The sequence below is a fragment of the Spinacia oleracea genome, chromosome 2, assembly GCF_020520425.1.
Source record: "Spinacia oleracea cultivar Varoflay chromosome 2, BTI_SOV_V1, whole genome shotgun sequence".
Lineage (NCBI taxonomy): Eukaryota > Viridiplantae > Streptophyta > Magnoliopsida > Caryophyllales > Amaranthaceae > Spinacia > Spinacia oleracea.
The window spans coordinates 11,497,800-11,520,825 of NC_079488.1; the positions used below are offsets into that span (position 1 = coordinate 11,497,800).

The following is a 23,026-nucleotide window of genomic DNA, read 5'->3' on the forward strand; positions in this document are numbered from 1 at the left end:
TGTGTCGTGTGCCACGAGCAATGAACGAATGGGCATAGGCGAAGGGCGAGCCAAGGCAGTCGCGTGTGGGCAGCAAGCGAGCTGCGCCACAACGCGCGCTGCCTCGCACAAGAGCGCGCAGCCTCGCGCGCAGCGAGCGCAAGCTCGCGTGCCACGAGCGCTGCGCCCAGCATTACTCGCGCGCACAGCGCGCGATGTCGCCCGCCCAGCGAGCGATGTCGCGCCCCAGCGAGCGATGGCTCGCGCGCACAGCGAGCGATGTCGCGCGCCCAGCGAGCGATGTCGCGCGCCCAGCGAGCGATGGCTCGCGCGCCCAGCGAGTGATGGCTCGCGCGCCCAGCGAGCGATGTCGCGCGCCCAGCGAGCGATGTCGCGCGCGCGCACTGCGAGCGATAGCTCGCGTGCGATGAGCGTTGGCGCGCGCAGCGAGCACCAATGCGTGCGGAGGCTTGCGATAGGGAAGCAGCAGCTATGCGACGAGCGCATGGGCTGCGCGCACATGGCCAGCAATGGCTGTGTGCGTACAGCCCATGGGCGTGCAACGCGTAGGGTGTTTGCGTTACGATTAGATCGTTTTGAATGTTTAATTTGAAAATTTCAGTTCACGTAATTTTAATTAATTTTAAAATTAATAATTTGAATTATTTTCTTGGATTTTAATTTTGAATATTATAATTATAATAAATGTTATTTATTCTAATTATTTTACTAAAATTAAAATCATGAATTAATTTAAATACGACTGAAATTAAATTAAATTTTTGGATTCAATTATAAATTGATATGAGCTTTAAATTTTAATTAAATTTGTATGTTTCCGGTTGGACTAGAAATACATTTTTATGTTTAAAATTGGTAAAGCATATGAATTTATTGGTTTAAGTGGGAGCGCTTTTTAGTCATAAACTCTTGATTAGGTCTACAAATCCTTAAGGTTAAAACAACTTGATTAGAATTAATAAGGACTGAATAATTGGTAGATTATTGGTGCCCTTGATTAATTACTGCAAATGTTTACGTGATGCATAATGTGTTTTACTAACCAGCTATGTGGGCCATTCATGATAATGAATGGGTGAATGGTATATATTGTATATGTACTGTTTTGCAGGTTATGAAGTGACTAGTATGGCCCAAATAGGATAGAAAATATGGTCTGCGTACCATTAATTTGAATGTAATTGGTCTAAAGTACCAAAGTTATTTTTCAATTCAAATATGGTCTGCGAACCATCAAATAGTTGTAATTAGTTATAGCTTATCCTATTTGAAGAAAATGGTGCCTCCCACGGAGATTTTCAAGACGGACTTTGAAGTCAAAGCTTCAAGATGAAGTCGGGCCATACTAGATCACAAATATCTTATGCATGTTTTAAGTTATTTATTGTTTTAAATATGTCTTAAAATGCATGAGATCAAAAGCTTGATTATGTTGCATGATTAAGGATTTTAGTTCACTTAAAATCTAACCAACATAGTAAGAGCCTTAAGTTCCAAACTTAAAAATTGAGTTAAAAGGTGCCATGCCAAAATATACACTTGCTTGGATATCCTTTACATCAATCTAGTAATAGTTTTCGCTCAGCGAGGTGTTACTTATTGGTCCTAAAGGGGCAAGGTACACAAATAATTGTGAGTACATGTTAGTTTTGGTGAAACTCAACGATATAAGTAAGGAGTCCTTTTATGTCGTGGCAAATTCGATAGGTTTACCTAATAAGTTCTTAGACGTACCTATCAACCAAGAATAGTTTCTAGACTGTTAGCAAAAGGCTTTTGCTTACCTAAGATGTTCTAGAATTAAGTCGACAAACTGTGCTTAGTTCTTCAATGATTTTAGGATCTTGGAATCATTTTATTCACACCTGCCGGAACACATAACTTGAATAAAATGCTTAATAAACATTGAATTATGCATGTATGCTAGAATTTAAGTTTATTAAGAGAAACTGTGAATGGTTATTTATTTGTTTATTCTTTTCAATTGTAGTTTTTAATATGGCAAACAACAATCAAAACATCATCATGGGTTCTGAGCTTATGGTCAAGCTGAACCTGACAAATTTTCTTGAATGGGAAGCTAAGCTAGTTGAAATAGTCAAACTCAATGGACTTGAGTATGTACTGTCACATCCCATGCCAAGCTACTATGCCAGAGACATGATCCCTGAGAGATTTTACGCCTGGGATGCGGATCTCAAAAAGGTTATGAGTCTCATGCTGAACAATATCCCTGATGATTGGGCTAGAAGGTTTGTAGCCTATGAACCTTTTACGCTCATCAAGAATCTGAGGGATATCTGTCGTGGAAGTACGGAGGACAGGGACCTGAACGTCCATGAGTTGATTGAATCAATGTCTGGTCTAAAGGTTAGTTCTCCCAACAGGTGTTATAGGATGGAGGTCCAAGAAACACATGTTCAGCTCCTTCGCACTAAACAGAGGGTAGGCGTCCCACTGAGGTTCCATGTGGATCTTATGTGTTCATATTTTGATCGCCTAAGTCTACTAGGAACACCAATAAGCGAAAGGATGGCAGTCTCTGTCTTGCTCAATTCACTACACAGTGGGTTTGGTCGCTTCAAGCAACTATACCTAAGTGAACCAAGAGAAGAAACAGTTGCAGAATTTATTCACCTTGTCAGAAAGGCTGAAATAGTACTGGACTGTGAAGCCAAAGATTTACTCAAGGCTAGAAAGAGACCATTCAAGAAAGGTGGAAAGTCCAAGGGCAATGCTAAATCAAAGCAGGACAAGTCCACATCAAGCTGTCTTTATTGTGATGGAATAGGCCATTACAAAAGAGAATGTCCAAAGCTAAAGGAAGATCAGAAGAACGGAACAGTCGTTCCATCTTCAGGTATTTTCGTTATAGACTGTATACTTGCTAATTCAACTTCTTGGGTATTAGATACAGGTTGTGGCTCACACTTATGTTCCAATCCACAGGGACTAAGAAGAAGTAGAAAGTTAAGCAAGGGTGAAGTCGACCTACGAGTGGGAAATGGAGCACGGATTGCTGCATTAGCTGTAGGAACTTACTATTTGTCGTTGCCCTCCGGGCTAGTTTTGGAACTGGAAGAATGTTTCCATGTTCCAAGTCTTACTAAAAACATCATTTCAGTTTCTTGCTTAGATGCTAAGGGATTTTCCTTTATAATAAAAGACAATAGTTGTTCGTTTTATTTTAAAGAGATGTTTTATGGATCTGCTAGATTAGTCAATGGACTTTATTTATTAGATCACGACAAACAAGTATATAACATAAATACCAAAAAGGCCAAAAAGGATGATTCAGATCTCACCTATCTGTGGCATTGTCGATTAGGCCATATAAACTTGAAACGCTTAGAAAGACTTCAAAGGGAAGGAATTCTAGAACCATTTGACTTAGAGGATTATGGTAAATGCGAATCGTGTTTACTTGGCAAAATGACGAAGCAACCTTTCTCTAAAGTTGGAGAAAGAGCAAATGAACTATTGGGTTTAATCCATACAGATGTATGTGGACCAATGAGTACAAATGCTAGAGGTGGTTTCAGCTACTTTATCACTTTCACTGATGACTTCAGTAGGTATGGTTATGTCTACCTAATGAAGCATAAGTCTGAATCCTTTGACAAATTCAAGGAATTTCAGAGTGAAGTAGAGAATCAATTAGGCAAGAAGATCAAGGCACTGCGGTCTGATAGAGGCGGTGAATATCTGAGCTATGAATTTGATGACCATCTGAAAGAATGTGGAATTCTATCAGAATTGACTCCTCCTGGAACACCACAATGGAACGGTGTGTCAGAACGGAGGAACAGAACCTTGCTAGACATGGTCAGGTCAATGATGGGTCAGGCCGAACTTCCATTAGAATTTTGGGGACATGCACTAAATACAGCTGCACTCACTATAAATAGAGCTCCGTCTAAAGCTGTCGAAAAGACTCCATACGAATTATGGTTTGGAAAGCCTCCAAATGTGTCTTTTCTTAAGATTTGGGGATGTGAAGTATACGTCAAACGATTAATTTCAGACAAACTTCATCCAAAATCTGACAAATGTATCCTTGTGGGCTATCCAAAGGAAACAAAGGGGTATTACTTCTACAATACATCTGAGAACAAAGTGTTTGTTGCTCGAGATGGTGTCTTTTTGGAGAAAAATCACATTTCCAAAATGACAAGTGGGAGAAAAGTAGACCTCGAAGAAATTCGAGTCGAACAACAAACTCTAGAGAATGCTCAAGATGACATTCAGGATGAAACTCAGAGATCTTTAGAAGAATCTGGTGAGAATCATGGTCAATCTAGAAATGTTACCCCGCGTAGATCGCAAAGATATAGATCTCAACCGGAAAGGTACTTAGGTATTTTGACGAACGAGAGCTATGACGTTCTATTACTTGAAAGTGATGAACCTGCGACTTATAAGCAAGCTATGACGAGCCCTAGCTCCAAGCAATGGCAAGAAGCCATGCAATCTGAATTAGACTCCATGTCTGAAAACCAAGTATGGGATTTGGTCGATTTTCCAGATGGCTACCAAGCCATTGGAAGCAAATGGGTTTTCAAACTGAAAAAGGACAAGGATGGGAAACTTGAAGTTTTCAAAGCTAGATTGGTTGCAAAAGGTTACAGGCAAGTCCACGGTGTGGATTACGATGAAACCTTTTCACCAGTTGCAATGCTAAAGTCTATTCGAATAATGTTAGCAATCGCTGCATATTACGATTACGAAATATGGCAGATGGATGTCAAAACTGCTTTCTTAAACGGCGTTTTAACAGAAACTATGTTTATGACACAGCCTGAAGGTTTTGAGGATCCAAAGAATGCTAAAAAGGTATGCAAGCTAAAGAAGTCAATCTACGGATTGAAGCAGGCATCCAGGAGCTGGAATATACGTTTTGATGAAGCAGTCAGTGACTTTGGTTTCATCAAGAACGCGGACGAATCTTGTGTATACAAGAAGGTCAGTGGGAGCAAAATTGCTTTCCTAGTATTATATGTCGACGACATATTGCTTATCGGAAATGACATTCCTATGTTGAACTCTGTCAAGATTTGGCTTGGGAAATGTTTTTCGATGAAGGATCTAGGAGAAGCACAGTACATATTGGGCATCAAGATTTACAGAGATAGATCTAAAAAGATGATTGGACTTAGTCAAAGCACTTATATCAATAAGGTGCTTGATAGGTTCAAGATGGCGGACTCCAAGCGAGGCTACCTACCCATGTCTCATGGAATGACTCTAAGCAAGACTCAGTGCCCAAAAACACTTGATGAGCGTAGACGAATGAATGGGATTCCATATGCATCATTGATTGGTTCAATAATGTATGCTATGATATGTACACGCCCGGATGTTGCGTACGCACTCAGTGCTACGAGCAGATACCAGTCAGACCCAGGAGAGGCGCATTGGACTGCTGCCAAGAACATTCTGAAGTACCTGAAAAGGCACAAAGATGACTTCCTGGTCTATGGTGGAGATGATGAATTAATTGTTAAAGGCTATACGGACGCAAGTTTCCAAACCGACAAAGATGATTTCAGATCACAGTCTGGGTTTGTCTTCTGCCTCAACGGAGGAGCAGTAAGCTGGAAAAGTGCTAAGCAAAGCACCATTGCGGATTCTACAACTGAAGCGGAGTACATTGCTGCACATGAAGCAGCAAAGGAAGCTATATGGCTAAGGAAGTTCATAGGAGAACTTGGTGTAGTCCCCTCCATTAAAGGACCAATAGCCCTGTATTGTGATAATAACGGAGCTATTGCACAGGCAAAAGAGCCTAGACACCACCAGAGAGTCAAGCATGTACTTCGTAGATTTCACCTTCTACGAGAGTTCGTTGAAAGAAAAGAAGTCGAGATAAGCAAAATTGGAACTGATGACAACATATCAGATCCATTAACTAAACCTCTGCCGCAGGCGAAGCACAACTCGCACACTGCAGCTATGGGAATCAAGCATATTGGAGAATGGCTTTGATGTCTCTGTTTAATGTTTTAAAGTTTTAGAGTTTAAATCTTTGTAAAACATTATTGGTTAATCATTCACAATAAATAAAAAGAATTCATTTTTCTATTTAATTTGTGGTTTATTAAATGATGAGTCCCTTCAATTTGACGATATATTCAAGATAGACTGTCAGGACCAGTCCTGTGACTAAGAAATGTCTATCAAGTGAACTTGAATGTCAAAGGTTGAAAATGGTCCCTAATCGGAGTTTTCTATAAAATTGGACGCATAGAAAACGTTAGACGATTAGAATGCAAGATGACTAGTAGTTCTGTTTCTTGAACTATGTGGACATGGCAATGTCATAATCATTTGCATAGATACTTACTTTGGGAAGACTAGTATCGGACGAGACCTATGAAACTTTACTGTAAGAGATGAAAGTCTGTCATAAGTAAATTTCATTAAATTATTAGACACTAAATCCTCAATACCTGAGTGATTTGAGATTACTTGTTTGAGAACTGGTTGCTTTGACGTTGACCAACCGTCGCACCGTAAAAGGAGGCTATAAAGGCAACGCTCAGGTAATCACCTATCAAACGAAGTCTAATCTCAAGATCGCAAGATTGGGATTGTCCTCCCATAAATCGGGATGAGATGCTTAAAAGTTGTACAAGGCCACTCGGAGAGCTAGAAACTGTGAAATGCATGGCCGTGCTCGGATGAATCATAGGCTATGATTATCTGTTTATTTGATCAGTTGAACTCTGAAACCGAGGAACACCTCTGGACATAATAAGGATGACAACTCTTACCTTATGTTCAAGAGCAAGCATCGAGCGACAAAGGAATTAGGAAATGCACACTTGTCCCTAAGGACAAGTGGGAGACTGAAGGAAATAATGCCCTTGGTCCAAGTATGCATTCTATGTTAAGTCTAATAAATGCGGTTCAGTATTAATTAACAAGTTAATAATTCAGTGAGATCAAGTGAGCTGAATGCCTAGCTAGAGGCCGCTTCAGTTCAAGTGGAATTAATGATATTAATCCACAGCTTACTCTTGACTGAACCCGTAGGGTCACACAAATAGTACGTAAACGGATCAAGTATTTAATAGCATTAAATACTCCATCTATGAATATTCGGAACCGACGGATCTTGGTTTCAGTGGGAGCTAAGATCGTCACAGGCAAGGAATGAATACTCCGGAAACGATGATATTGCCGGAAACGGAAATATGGATCGTATCGGAAATATAAATATTATCCAAGTCGTAGATGTTGCCGGAAACGGAAACATGGTACGTGTCGGAAAATATTATCGGAAATGGAAATATTGCCAGAATCGGAAATATTGCCGGAAACGGAAATATTGTCAGAATCGGAAATATTACCGGAATCGGAAAATAATTCCGGAAACGGAAATATTAAATATTTGTTCGAAACGGAAATTAATTCCGGAATCGGAAATATTAAATATTGTTCGTATCGGAAATGAATTCCGGAATCGGAAAATTTAATCGGAAGCGCATCGTACGAATAAGCATCGGACGAGGCCTGCCGGACGAGGCCCAGCACGAAGCCAGGCCATCGCCCAGCAAGCCAAGCGCGCCGCACAAACAGCCACGCCAGGCCCAGCGCAAGGCCAGGCCCAGCAGGCTGCGCGCAGCGCGCAGCGCGCACAGCGCGCACAGCACGCGCAGCGCGCGCGGGCGCTGAGTGGGCTGCTGCTCGCGCGCACGCATGGGGCCCATCGTGGCTGCCGTGCGTGTGTGTGCAAGTGTTTGTGTTCGTGCACGTTTCCTAAAACATGCAGAGTTCGGTTAATGATTAAATTCCTAATATTTGATAAATTAATTAAATTAGAGTTCTTGTAGGATTCTAGGTTTGATTAATTTGTATCTGAATAGGATTTCGATTCCCTTTCCATACCGCTATAAATATGAGGCTAGGGCTCACAATTTATAACACAAGTTTCAAAGTATTCAAAGTGAGTTTTTGAGAGAAAAATTCAGTCACACATTTGCCTATAAAGTGCCGAAAATAATAGTACCTTAAGGGCGATTCTAGTTGGTCAATCTTAAGGCGGATCCGGACGTGCTGTGGACTATCTACGGAGGGACGACACTTGGAGTCCTAAACACTTGTTCTTGTTCGGTTCGGGCGCAGCTAGGGAAGGCACGCAACAAAGAGTATGCATCTAATCTATGCTAAATGATTATGTGTAAATAATATGTTTTCCTGGGTTTATGGTTTTTCCGCATGATTTATGAATTGTCATATGTATCATAACCTAACATTTTCGTCTTTTAGCAAGTGGACACGAAAAGTTAAGTTACTAAAACGCCCTCAGGAGCTGGCTTATATAATAGAGATACTAGAATCATAAAATTTATACACTCTTTATTAAAATATTAATTGAAATATTTATTGGTCGAACATTGAAATAAATTTCTATATACTATGTTGTACCGAACATTCTTTTCATCCGCATTACTTCCTCGTGACTCAAAAGTGTGATTTGCTCAGCTATATCAGCAGGTAAATTACCAGCAAACAAAGAGGGAGTAGTGAGTTGCAATGCCGGGTTCGCACCATTCAAACTCACAAATGCAGTAGCCGGAGTTCTACCAACATTGATTTGGAAGTGAAGCATTGCTTGTGGAAACACCATGATATCACCAACTTGTAATCTTTTATAGTATGCGGTGTTGTTTGCATCAATAAATCCGGCAATGATTGATCCTTTGACCAAAATAAGAACTCCCGATGTACAATGGGAGTGTAGTGGGATTATCACAAACGCCAAAGTCTAACCTTGCTATCGAGATGCCTAAACCATTTAAGGCAGGGAATGCATCTGAAAATGCTAGAGTCACGTTATTCCCGAAAATATTTGTTATGGTTCTTTCACCACGGAAACCAGTGTAAACGAAATCATCGGTTGTGACACTGGCAGGGTCTTTGCAAACATACCCTTCAGGGCCCCTAGGGAGATTAGGATCCCCAACACAAAAGTCGAGTTCTATGGCATGAGTAAAAGAGGCTAGGAGGCAAAATACGGAGAAATATGCAAGATTGTTCATTATGTTAGCTAATATATAGGTGGTGCGAGATCTTCGAATTAAGTGTTATAGGGTTGGTTTAGTATTGTGGATTGGTTTCTTGCATTTTCTTCGCAACATTTGGTGCCCTTTATATAGAGAACTTATAGGTCTATCGGAATGTAAAATGATACTTCGTGTTGTATAGCAAATGAGTTGACTTGGTATAAAAGTCAACTGCGTATGCAAAAAAGGACCGAGCTGAAGTAGCTGTTAAGATTCTTCACATCTAGAAATGGAAAATCATTCTATTGATTTGAAGTCTTTTCAATTATGTATGGATTTTATTTTGATAAAATATGCATCAATCAAAATTTAAAAGTATATGTATTCACACTTACACTTTGAATGGAAACTTCACTTTATTTTCTCACTAGATTAAATCCCGTGCACGCACGGATATTTGAAAATTATTATTTAATCATCTTTTTTATATGAAATATTTACCCCTTACATCTATTGCGTAATTAATAAATCTCGAAACTACTCATTTTATCATTTTATCTTATAATATACATTGCCCGTCCTACTAAGTATTATACGAAATATATATTTTAAATGTTTAATATGATGATTTGACCAAAATATTTGATATGGTTAATATGCTAATTTGACCAAAATATTGAGTAAAAATATTTTCTGCTATTGATATGAAGATTTGACTAAAATATTACCAAAATTGTCTAATAATGTCATACGGAGTATTACATAATCTTATAATTTTTTCCATATATAAACATGAAAAAGGTAAGAAAATAAAAAAGAATAAAGTAGATTTTTTTTTTAGGAAATGGTTTTTGGCGGGAAAATTTTACACCAGGAATTGACACGTGTCATTCCTGGTGTCTCTTTTAGTATATAGTAATAGATCTGTTTGATTAACTATATCAACCATGCACGACTTTTTATCTTAAAACTAGTTTTTGGGCCCGGACGATGCCCCCAATTACTACATTAATAACTTCACATTCAGTTAGATTTTTTTGCAATAATAACATGAAACATGTCATGTCCTAGTTGTAAAAGTTTTATTGTTTAAAATCAAGGTTGGGGGTTCAAACTTTATACAAACCATGTTTAACATTTTTTATGTATATAAAGATTTACATGGAGTGAAAGACTCGTAAACAGAGAGCCACGTGTAGCGCATACTTTCTTACAAACGCTATTTAATATATAGTATAGATTGGGTTTTGGGAGTGGACCGTGTCCCGAATTTTACATGGATTATTTTTTGATGTTATCATCCCAGTTCACCCTTAGGGTTAATCCGGATTCGAGGCGAGATATGAATTACAATCATATCTTTGTATGTGAAATCTAGAACTGGATAAGTATTGTATATTTTCTTTTAGGGCATGCTTGGATTGAGGGTAATGTATTAAAGGGTAATAAAAGTCAAACTAAGGTAATTGAAGGTGATGATGAGGGGATGAAGTGGTGGCAAAGGGAACAAGCTAGTGTTGGCAAGAAGAAAATAAAAGGGAAGGGGGAACAAATACCGTCATCTTGGGGGGAATAGTTACCCACCATCCCACTAGGGTGATTATTACCCTCATTTGGGGGGTAATTACTTCCCCCCTTCCTCCCTTCTCCTCACAACACCACCACTACCACAATTTCTCATCACAATACCACCACACCACCCTCCTTGCAACCACCTCAATTCACCTTCATTGTCCTTTTATTATGGTGGTTTGACTTTTATTACCCCCATAATTCATTACACCCAATCCAAGCGTGTCCTTAGGAAAATAACATGTAAGTTAATGATAAGGCTCACCACTCACAAACTGTTAATTAAAATCGATGTACAATAAATATAGTAAGGTGGATGTTAAGTTAGATCAAAATCCTTATAAAGTTACCTCGATTCAATGTAAAATTTATTTAATTTTTAGTCAAAACATGTTAAAAATTACATAAAAAGATGAGTAGAAATTATCCTGATAAAATGCACGCAAGATCTTTTAAATAAGCCCCAACAAGGCACGAAACTGCGAAATTAATGTGAAAGCCAAATTGCGAAATGATTTTGGAATGATCAATTGAGCCAAGCAATCCTTAAGGAATTTGATGGCCAAGCATCTAGAACATATTAGGTGTATGGTGTATCGTCTCACATTTTGTTCTAAATGTAAGGAAAATAAATGCAAGAGGGATCACCCATGGATATAAAAGTACTCTTGAGTGAACCGTACACCTAATTACGAGTTCACATATTCCATTCGTATTTATTTAAGGGATACACTTGGTTGGGCACAGGTATTAAGAAAAAGAATTGAATGAAATAAAATAATAAAGCAAGTGGAGTTAGGTAAATATTTTAATAAGTAAACAAGTGAGGACCATATCATTTTTGGGAGTGGGAGGTGGGGTGGGTTTATGAAATTATTTATTTAATAGGATGGTAGGTCATAGTGTAAATTAGATGATGGGTGATAAGTTGCTAAAAATGGCAAGTGAATACGGCCGGAAAATGCAAGTGTATCCCTTAAATAAATACGAAGGGAGTAATAATTATTGAGCAACTTTTGTGTAAGACCGCCTTACCGAAAAAGACCACTTTGATTGCTTAACTAATTGGTCATTTTACTTAAATAGTTGATTCCATTGCTCAACTATTGCTTAACTAATTGGTTTCAGTGCTTAACTAATTAGTTTAAGTGTTTAACTAATTGATTTCATTGCTTAACTTATATTATACCAAAGATGATCTTTTGTGTAAAACCGTCTTATATAAAAGTTTGTATTTTCAAAGACTATCAACTTTTTTTATACTCTGTAATTTGACAACCAACTAAAGCCATCAAGTTTGTAAGGTTTTTTTTTGTCTAGTCCGAATAATTGAATTGATGTAGGAACATCCTTAGACGGCTAAGGTCATCTTGTTTTTATTCTACGGCCAAAACCATCAAGTTTGTATGCATTATACAGAGTACGTATTAATTTAATACTCTATTCGTCTCTAATTAATTTTTCCATTGTAATTTTTTGGGTCAAATTTTGAAAATTCTGATCTGGGAGGAATAGCGTAGTTTATTTCGTACCCATAAGCACGAGTAACATCATTAGTAGATAGAGTTATTGATCCATGGCTAGTAGCGTGAAAGGCCCCTTCTTGACTTTTTGAGTATCGGACTTTAGGCTATCCAAATGGCAGAGAAGTTTTCATATTTATACCGAGTCAAAAGTGGAGTCTTGGTCAGAGCAAGTTGCCCTTTTGATAGCATTATGACTCATTCTATCTTTAGTAAATGCATGCCTTTGGGAATGAAGGACAAGAAAAAGAAGGGTCTTTCACTGGCCTATAAAAAATAATATAGTTATGTGAGGTTTTATAAGATTCGTTTCAATATATATTTTTGAAAAATCAACTTTTTATAACTTTTACGCGTACAAATCGAATTAGATTGAGAATCTTACATTTTAAGTTGTCTTGAATACTGTAAAAAGTCAAATAGGACAATATTTTAAGAACCTACTAACCCAGGAAAACGTATTATGAATTATTGTATAAATTGATTATTATTAAAATGAATCCTCCTAATTAACCTGAATGGGGGCAGTGCCTACAATGTGAACCATCATGCACACCTATATGGCTATATGGCTATATTGACGTCAAAACAAGTATAGGATGATACTCCCTCCATTTCTTTTTGATGTATCCATTTGGAATCTGGTGTGGTTTTTAAGAAAATTGAAATATTAGTTTGTATGGGTATAAGTGTAATGATTGGGTGTAAGAGAAATGATTGGGTGTAAGAGATTATAATAAATAAAGGAGTGAGAAAATAATAAAGAAATAAGATAAGAGAGATGAGTGATAATGATGGGTGATAAAGGAGGTGAGAGAGTGGGAATATGGGGAAGGGAAAAGAAGTAAATATTATGGGTGGGGAAAATTAGGTGGGAATATGGGTAGAATCTTTAGGTATTTTGGTAATTAGATAGAAATGTAAGGGTATTATAGGATAAAATGTATGTCCAAAAATAGAATAAGTTCTAAATGGATACAACAATATGAAACGCTTAAAATGGAAACGGATACAACAAAAAGAAACGGAGGGAGTACTATACTAAAATTATACGAGAACCTTCATGTATTTTCAGGTAAACGTAATTATGTAAAGATACATGTATCTTATAGCCTGTTTGGTAAACAGGATTTCATTTGAAATCTTGGATTTGGCCTAATTACATTGTTTGGGAGTGTATGGAATTTGTAATTGGAGTGAACCTTAGGTTGCGTTTGGAACATGAAATTCATTTAAAATAATGCATTTCAATTTCCAAAATTGAAATCTTGGAATTCAATTCCAAATTTTGTGTTTGGGAAATATGAGAATTTGAAATCCAGAATTTCAAACTTTAATATGTTTGGCAAGTAAACTAATTATCTTATTTTGAGAAAGAATATTACATCAAAATAATCCAAGAAACTGTAGTTAATATCAAACTGATTATGAAAGCAAATTACAATAATACACCCAACCCTAGTACATACAAATTAAATCAGATGAATAATCAAGATAATAATGGTGTTCAATAGACACTTAAAATCGAATAAAATGTATTGATTGAACAAAGCTTATTCATGTAATTATACAATTAATCAATAATAGCTATAGAAAATCAAATCAGCTTGTTAACAAAGTTCTTAATTTGGGGAAAACCAAACCCTAACCCTAGCCCTAATAATATTTGTTTTGAAAATGACAAAACCGTAAGCTTCAAAACGGCGAAGCTAGATCCATCATCATTCCATAAAGCTACGTTATCAATTGAAGGATCTTCAACAAGTTGATACGTCTTAGTCAAAAATGGCGTCGAAATTGACCTCTCGCCTTCCACCGCCATTGACATTCTCGGCGGCGTTTTCATCTCCCGGCGGCTGCACCATCGCCGGTAACCACTTCTCTCCAAATAATCAACTTTTTAAACTAAATTTCTAGCGTCGACATGAGAATATGATATTGCAAGGCGAAGACGACGACAACGAGGCTACGAAGAAGTTGCGAGAACGAGGGTGATGGTGTAGATATAAGGAGTGGTGGAGGAGAAAATTGATGGAGGTTGAGAGAGTTGATTGAGTTTTGGGATGTTCATCAATGGAAGAGCTAAGGAGAGAGAAAGTGAAGAGAGAAAGAAGAAGATGAAGGAGTGACGGCTGTGAGTAGGGGAAAGAGAAAAAAATGGATTTCAAATTACAAGATTTGACTTTGGATTTCAAATTCTTAACCTAAGCCTAATTTTTTTAAAGCCTTGGATTTGGCCCAAATCCAATTACAAATTCCATACACTCCCAAACAATGTAATTGGGCCAAATTCAGGATTTCAAATGAAATCTTGTTTACCAAACAAGCCATAAAGTTATTCTTTTTCTCATTTGATTAATTTAGTTATTTGGAGAACTTAAACTAAGACAAAAAAAAAAAGTAAAAATAAAAACTTTTAGATACACATGAAATAAGATAGAGATATTGAGCTTAAATATTTTTTGATTGAATTTACTTCCTCCGCTCCTTATCACTTTAATAATAATATATCAATGTCAATTTCACATTGATAATGTTATAATCAAATGCGTGCCGCGAACGATAATGTAGAATAAATAATAAAAACAATAATATAGGACACAAGTGTTTATGAAAAAATTTATATTTTCTCCCTCAAATAATATCGTATTATTAAGTTTCTTCAAAATAATACAATAACCATCAATTGATGATTGCTGTCACCAATGTATTTTTCCTTCATATTTTCTAGTTAGGTTTAAACCCCCTTTTATAGACTAAACTAGAAACTCTCGTAAACTAGGATATATAAACTTGCCGCCCAAGTCTAACATTCTAGTTTCACCTGCATACCAAAATCTATCTCAATTTCCTAATTACATATACCATTAATCTAGAAAAGTAATATAATAACAAACTAATGTGGAATTTGCCAAAAACCAATTACATAGTTGCCTAAATTCACTATAAGAAATTGTACTATTAACGACGGGAAATCCCGTCGCTAAAGGCCCATAATTGTTGATTAACGACGGGATTTTCCGTCGCGAACCTGTCATAAAAGGGGGGCGTCGTTAATGGAAAATCTCGTCGTTAACCCATCGTAAAAGACATTTGCGACGATTGTTCCTGTCTTTGTTGGGTTGTTATCCCCGTCGCAAAAGCCCTTTTACGACGGGATTTTTACCCGTCGTTATTAGGTTGTCATAAAAGATACAAATTCTTGTAGTGATTCTTTGTTGGTTCCACATGACCTCCAAAACTCATGTTTGGTTAGGAGACTTAACAAAGAAATCAACGTATACTAAAATTCTTCTCGCAACTCTACATTTAGTATATTGACAAACCGAGCTTAGACTCCAAACCCAATACGGGCTACCGTCAGTTTAATTAACTTGCGTATAATTCTTGTTCCGGTGTTGAAGTGGATGGAACAATGGGCTTCGAATGAAGGCCCTTTTGAGTGTGTTGAAGATCTTGCTAGCTTGAATGAGTAATGTCCGAATTCACCTGCACAAAGACAAAGTTACTAGCCTCAGGGGTGTTTCCGAGGAAAGCCCCTCCGATGCCTAAGTAAGAACAGTGCTCGGATTCTAGAGAGAGAAGTTCTCTAGAGAGTAGTCTTAAGGAAATAAATTGGACGTACCTTGAGGTGTGAGCCTTGGCGGCCTATTTATAGTGTTTGTATAATAAATGTCCACATAGGTCATTTATTGTTTGGTGGGCCTTGGGCCTTGCTGGCTAGACAGCCTTTTTGGAGTGTTTGTGGGTTTGATGTTGTTGTATTGAGCCATTGGGCTTTGGACTTAAGGGCCCAATTGGTAGCCAATCGGGAGCCCAAACAACATGCCCCCCAGACCCGGTCCATTTAGAAATAAATGGGCGGGTTTCCATATATCAGAAGTTGAAAAGTTTTCCCTCTCTTTTTTCAAAAAGGGACGTTGGAACCCAAGCACTAGTGGGACAGGTGTCCAAAGGATGCTCCAAAAGTGGCATCGATCGTACGGCTCAAAATAAAGCGGAAGTTAGGCGGTTCACTGAGTTGGGGCCTATAAATACTTGACCCAAATCATCATTCAAAACTTTATTCACCAAAATCTTTCTTAAGCTTTCCCAAAATTCCAGTGCTTTCTCTTGTGAGTTTTCTTTAGATCTTCGTGAATTCGTTAGGAATCAGCTTCGGGGCTTTGTTCTATTCGATTCATCGGCAGTTTTCGCTCCGAGGAAGGTAATGTGTTTCATATTCTTCTCTTTATCCTTCAGTTCTTTGCACTTCGGCACTCTATTTTTTGGAGTTTTGCCATGGCTGGGGGAAGGTGGAAAAAGAAGTCCGGTGTGGTATCGTCATCCAGTGGTTCCGAGGAAAGATTGATGAAAGTCTCTTCCGAGGTTGATGAGCGCTCGGTGAGTGGGGCTCATGCTGGGCCGAGCCATAAAACTGGCGCTACTGGTCGCTTTGCTGTTCGTCCTTTCTTTCCGAGGCGGTGGGAGGAGGCGGATCCCGAGGGCAGGCTTGCTGCTTTGTTCAACGATCCGAGCGAGATTGCCGGTCCAAACGGCACGGCCGTTGATGGGGAGTGGTTGGTTGAAGCCCGTCGGGAGCGTTATCATCGGCTTGCCGAGGATCTTTATGGCATTCAGTATCCCTTGGGTTATTGGTGTGAGCTTCCACTTCAGAAGCATGCTCGGGTGGCGAAGCCGCCCCCAGGTTTCATTGTAGTGTACCTCCATCATTTTGACTACGGGCTTCGGTTTCCTTTGGACCCGTTTGTTTCCCGTGTGTTGGAGGAGTATAACATTTCCTTGGCCCAGTTGACGCCGAAGTCAATGCGTCACATTATCGCCTATCGCTGGATGTGCGATTTCCTAGGTTATCCCCCATCTATCGAGGTTTTCAAGGAGATACACGAGCTCGGGAGGAATCAGAATGCGCAACATGGTTGGTGGACCATTACGAACAAGCGGCTTCGGAAGGGTGAATCGCAGTACCTGACTGCGTTACCTTACGTTTCTTCGGTTCACAATTGGAAGAAGCAGTGGCTTCTAGTGCGGGTGCCCGTGCATCCGAAGCATCCCCATTACTACGCACCACCGAATTGGTTTGTAAAGGTGGATCCGGAGATGTCTAGGGTTGGTGCGGTTGATCCGGGGAATCCGGATCATGTTGCTTTTCTGGAGTGGTTCCGAGCGAAGACGACTAGGGAGCCTTTGCACTGGCTTCCTAACTTCCATTATATCACTCAGGAGGCTCTTCTCGCTGCTGCCGGTCTTAGTAGGATCTACGATAGGGGTGAGATTTCTCGTGCTGAGATCGTGCTTCGGCTGGGGTGTTCGCCTCTCCTTGGCTTTGTTTGTATCTGACTTTTCTTTTTTCTTGTGCAGCGTTTGGTGAGGCCGCTATTGACCCCGAGAAGTTGGGGTAGAAGTTGGAAGGTGGGGAGATTCTCGTTAGCTGCCCTCTTTACGATTTCAAGGCGAGTAATCCTTGGCAGCCGAGGCTAGAGAGTTATAAGTTTTCGGATCACGCCTTGGCTCATCTTGACGACGTCCGAGCTGACCCTTGGTCTGCTAATCGTCTTGGAGAAGCGGTTACAGACTGTTCTGCCTGAACTGGTAACTACTTCTGATCCGGTAACCTTCTCGTTCTGTCTGTTCGGATATGAAGTACCCGCCTTTCCTGGTGTGGAGATCTATTCTTTTCCTTTTGTGCAGGGTCCCGAGGTGACAGTTACTGCCCAGGTCATTTCATCTGCTTCGTCTCCTCCCTCTTTTGCTATTCCCGAGGTAAGCGTTCTTCTTTTTTCCTTTTCTTCGTTCTTTTCCACTCGCTTTCTCATTCTCATCCTTTCTAGGAGTCGTGGAGGTTAAAGAAGCGGAAATCTTCGGAAGAAGAAGCTTCTCGGAAGGGAAAGTCGGTTTCGGGGGAGAGGTCTCCGAAGAAGAAGAAGAAGAAGAAGTCTTCGTTCTTTTCTAAGGTAACCCCTCGTCCCGAGGTTCTCGAGTTTCTGAGCCGTCGGCCTTATTTGACAGAGGGGAGGGTTCAACAGGTTGTTGCTGCGGATCCGAGTCTTGCTGAGGCAGGGGAGCGATATCTTGCTCGGCATCAGAGGGAGATGGGTCCTCCTAAGAACTTCCGTTGCTTCATTCCCATCCCTGGTCAGAAGCTGAAGAGTTTGGCCGTGTTGGTGCCCAATGAACCTGTGGACCAACCTTTGGTCGAGGAGGTTGCCATTCCTTCGCCGCTGAAGCCGCTGACTCCGGTGGGAGTGACTGTGCAAGACATTACTCTCGAAGTGGAGCAGGCGGAGGTGGACGTTCCAATGGTTTCCGTCGAGGTTCCTGTTTTCGAGGAAGCTGCTGCAGATGGTTTGGGGGAGGATCCCAAAACTCCTCCCAAAATAGTGGTGGATCTTTCTGACTCGGAGCCCGCGGATGGTCAACCTTCGGCTGCGGGAGGCGCTGAACAGCCTTCGACTCTACTGCTTTCTGAAGGTGGAGCTCTTGAAGGGCGTGGTACGAAGAGGCCTCGTGAGACCCTGGGTTCAACCTCAACCTCTGTGTTGGAGGGGCTGGTCCATGGTGACCCTTGCGCTGATGTTCCTTTGAAGAGGATCCCGTTGGAGGTTCGGGAAACCATGGCTCGTTACGCTCGCCCTGCTGTACTGGGCGAGGATCCATCAGCTCACGTGGGCTCCATGATTGGTCCTGAGGCTGCCCATGAGAACTTGTTGCGCGGGGTCCCGCAGTTCCGTGTTCCTGGGGAGGTGGCGAACCATCCAACTAAGATGGCTCAGTACCATCTGAACGAGGTAATGTATTGGGGGTTTTTGTTTGTTTTGTTCGTTGCTCTTTTGGTTTCAACTAATTTTGCTTCCCTTCCTTAGGCTTCCTATTGGAGTTCCTTTGCTGCCGTATGCCAACTCCACGACGAGAGAAGGCTTCGGAGGTTTGAGGATCTCTATGCTCGGGACATCCCCAACCTTGACCAGAAGTTCAGCTTCCTTGTGTCCGAGCTTGCGAAGGCGAGGCAAGAGGTTGCCGAATTCACCAAGGAAGGGGGTGCTGCTCTGGTGGAGATCGGTAGGGAGGTTGGCATTCTGACCTTCCAAGTGGAAGAGGATGCCCTCAAGTACAAGGCTTTGGCGAAGAAGAGTGCCGAAGAGAAAACCGACTTTGAGGCCAAGCTTCTGCTAAGGAGAAGACCATTGTGAGTCTTCGGGAGAGTAATACTCTTCTTCAGGCCTCTGTTGACCGAGTCCCCGTTCTCAAAGATGACGTCAACCGTCTCAAGGAACAGGTTCGGGAGCTTGAGGAGCAGAAGGCTCAGATGTACACTGCCGATCAATGCCAGGATATGTACTGGGAGGGGATCCTCGGTGCTCGCAGGATGTTCGCCAAGCATATGCCTGACTTCAAGTGCGCTGAGCATGTGCCCAAGTGGCTCGAGGCTGAGGACAACTTGGTGGAGTGTCAAGCTGATAGGGATGACGCTGCTAAGGCGCGTGAAGACGCTGACAAGGAGCAACAAGCTCGGAAGGTGACACTACTACGGGCGCTTCTCCGAGGGCAACTCCTCAGGAACCTGCTGGTGCTTCTCCGAGGGCAACTCCTCAGGAACCGGCTGGTGATGTCCCTTAGGAACTCGGGCATTCGTCTTCTTCAGAGTTGGTTGGTTCCAGTTGAGGGCCTCCGAACTTGTGCTTGACTTTCTCCCCTTTTGCCTCGGTGCTGCGTCGTACTTTAATAATTTCTTTTTGCTTTTCTTAGTACTTCGGTAGGCCGATATTTGTCTGTTGATGGCTGCCGATTTAGCTTTTAGGTCATTTTTCTTTCAATCTTTGAGGATTTCTCGCTGTGTCGAGCTGTAGTTGGTATGATTGTACTTGTTCCCCCAAATATTGAATGAAGAAATGGCTTTGCTTTCTCGTTTTGGCTGCTTCATTTTAATTTTTTGTACTTCCGAAGTATCTAGTTCTTTTGCCTTTGAATCCGTAGATTTTGCTAAGGCTTTTCTTTGTTTGCGAGTTCTTCAAATCCGTAGATTTGCTAAGAGACTCGTTTTGCTTTTGAGCCCTTCTAAGCTTTGCTAGGTCTGTAGATCTGTTTAGAGTCTGCTTCTGAGCTCTTCAGATCCGTGGATCTGTTGAGTCTACTTTTGAGCTCTTTAAAGTTTGTAGACGTGTTTAGAGTCTGCTTCTGAGCTCTTCAGATCCGTGGATCTGTTAAGAGTCTACTTTTGAACTCTTTAACGTCTTTTTCCGTTCTTCCGACTTCTTGTGGTTCGGAAACCTGGGCAAGAAGTCGCGAGTCTCTCTTAGTTATGAGCTTCGGGGATCCGTGGATCTGAGCCGAACTCTTCATAACTATTCGAAAGACTTTGTTGTGAACAGATTTTCCCTGGGTATCGCGAATCCGGGGATTCTGGACGGTACCTTGCGGGTTGATTGAGTAAGCTATTTCTTGGGTTTTAGCTCCAAGGAATAGCTATCTCGGGTTGATTTTAGCTTCGGATTGATCAGATCCGAAGTTGCATGCATGTATATATAAAAATAGCGATAAAACAAAAGACATAGAGATATGTTTAATGAAACACATGGTGCCAGTGGCTTTCCTCTTCTCATTAAACAACTTACTTGGATTACAAAGGGGGTGAGGTCATACAAAGTATTTCTTGAGAACATCGGCATTCCAATGGTTCTTCAAGATTGTTCCGTCTAACTGTTTAAGCATAAAGGTGCCAGTTCTCTTTTCAGAGTGGATGATGTATGTCCCTTCCCACGTTGCCGAGAGCTTTCCATGGATCCTTCCCTTCTGAACTGCGGCAGCGTTTCTTAGCACTAGGTCGCCGACCTTAAGAGGCCTGGCATTGACTCTTCGGTTGTAGTGTTTGCTAACCCTCTTCTGGTAAGCTGCGTTGAGAGTTCTGGCTTCGTCCCGAGCTTCATCTAGTAGATCTAGGGCTTTGGTCAGAAGTTGATCAATGCTTTGTCCCTGGGTTCCATCATACTTGTTGTATGCTTGGACCCTCAAGCTTTCTGTTCCGATCTCTACAGGGATGACAGCTTCGGAACCGTATACCAAGTGGAAGGGCGTCTGTCTCGTGGCTTCTTTCTCGGTGGTCCGAAGGGACCAGAGTGTTCCAGGGAGCTCTTCTAGCCACTTACTCTTTTCGTCCTCGACTCTTTTCTTGAGTGCGTTGAGTATGAGCTTGTTTGCGGCTTCGGCTTGGCCGTTGCTCCGAGGATGGCATACCGCCGAGTAGGCGAGGTGGATACTGAACTGTTTGCACCACTTCTGTAGTGGTGTGTTGTCAAATTGCTTTCCATGGTCGAAAACCATTAGCCTCGGTATACCAAACCTTGTGATGATGTTTTGCCAAATGAATTTGCGGACTTGTGGCTCAGTGATGGAGGAAACTGCTTCGGCTTCAATCCATTTGCTGAAATAATCGACTCCTACAATCAACCATTTCTTCTGGTTCACAGCCGAGGGGAATGGACCGATGATGTCCAAGCCCCATTGTGCAAATGGCAAGGGGTAGAGTGTTGATTGTAAGGTCTGAGCTGGCTGATGGATTGCTGGTGCGAACTTCTGGCATTTCTCGCACTTTCTTGTCAGCGCTTTTGCCTCGGAAACCATGGTGGGCCACCAGAACCCGGTCCTTAGTGCCTTGTGTGCCAATGCCCTGCCTCCGATGTGATTTCCACATATGCCGAGATGGATTTCCCTTAGGATGTAATCGGCATCAGTTGGGCCAACACATTTCAGCAGTGGGGCTGAGAATGACCTTCTCATGAGTTCTCCGTTGGCATCAATGACGAACCTTTGGTTAAATCTTTTTAACTTTCTTGCTTGCAGCTTATCTTCAGGAAGCTCTCCCCTTTCCTTGTATGCATTGACTGCGTCCATCCAGCTTGGTTCGGGACGTAGATTGCAGACTGTGGGGGGTGGCATGTCAATGCTTCTCTCTTGGTGTACTTCCACATGGACCGACCTATTTAGGTCGATGAGCGTTGAGCTTGCAAGTTTGGACAGTGCGTCTGCTTGTGTGTTCAGACCTCGGGGGATGAGGATGACTTAGAAGGATCTAAACTTTGACGTTAAAGATTTGATTTTTTCTAGGTAAGCTGTCATACTTGGCCATTTAGCCTCATACTCCCCTCGGATTTGGTTGGCTACGAGCTGGGAATCAGTTTTGAGACAAACATGTTCGGCCTCCAGAGATAAGCATAGCTCTATTCCTGCGATCGCGGCCTCATACTCGGCCTCATTGTTGGTTGCCTTTGTTAGGTTATGATACATATGACAATTCATAAATCATGCGGAAACAACCATTAAGCCAGGAATACATATTATTTACACATAATCATTTAGCATAGTTTAGATGCATACTCTTTGTTGCGTGCCTTCCCTAGCTGCGCCCGAACCGAACAAGAACAAGTCTTTAGGACTCCAAGTGTCGTCCCTCCGTAGATAGTCCACAGCACGTCCGGATCCGCCTTAAGATTGACCAACTAGAATCGCCCTTAAGGTACTATTATTTTCGGCACTTTTAGGAAAATGTGTGACTGAATTTTTTTTTCTCAAAAACTCACTTTGAATACTTGAAAACTCGTTGTAAATATGTGACCCTAGGCACCTATTTATAGAGTTATGGAAAAGGATTTGGAATCCTATTAGGATACTAATTTATTTAATTATAATCCTAGTAGGACTCTAATTAAATAAACTAAATCTTTTAGGATTAGATTTAATCATATGACGAATCCCGGTAGCCTTAGGATTCGAGTAACACACTTCGAGTAATACGCTAGCACCGCACGCAGGCCTTGCGGCCCACGCACAGCGCCAGCCCACTCGTCGCAGCCCCGCGCGCGCGCCCAAGCTTCGGCTGGGCCTGGCTTTTGCGCTAGGCCTGGTCGTATGCTTGGCGTGTGGTTTTTG

At 41.2% G+C, this 23,026-nt stretch overlaps 1 pseudogene; it reads right to left on the reverse strand.

Annotated features, from left to right (window-relative positions):
- Positions 1-8,389: 8,389 nt before the first annotated feature.
- On the reverse strand, positions 8,390-9,102 carry LOC130466779 (auxin-binding protein ABP19a-like; annotated as a pseudogene).
- Between the last annotated feature and the right edge of the window lie 13,924 nt (positions 9,103-23,026).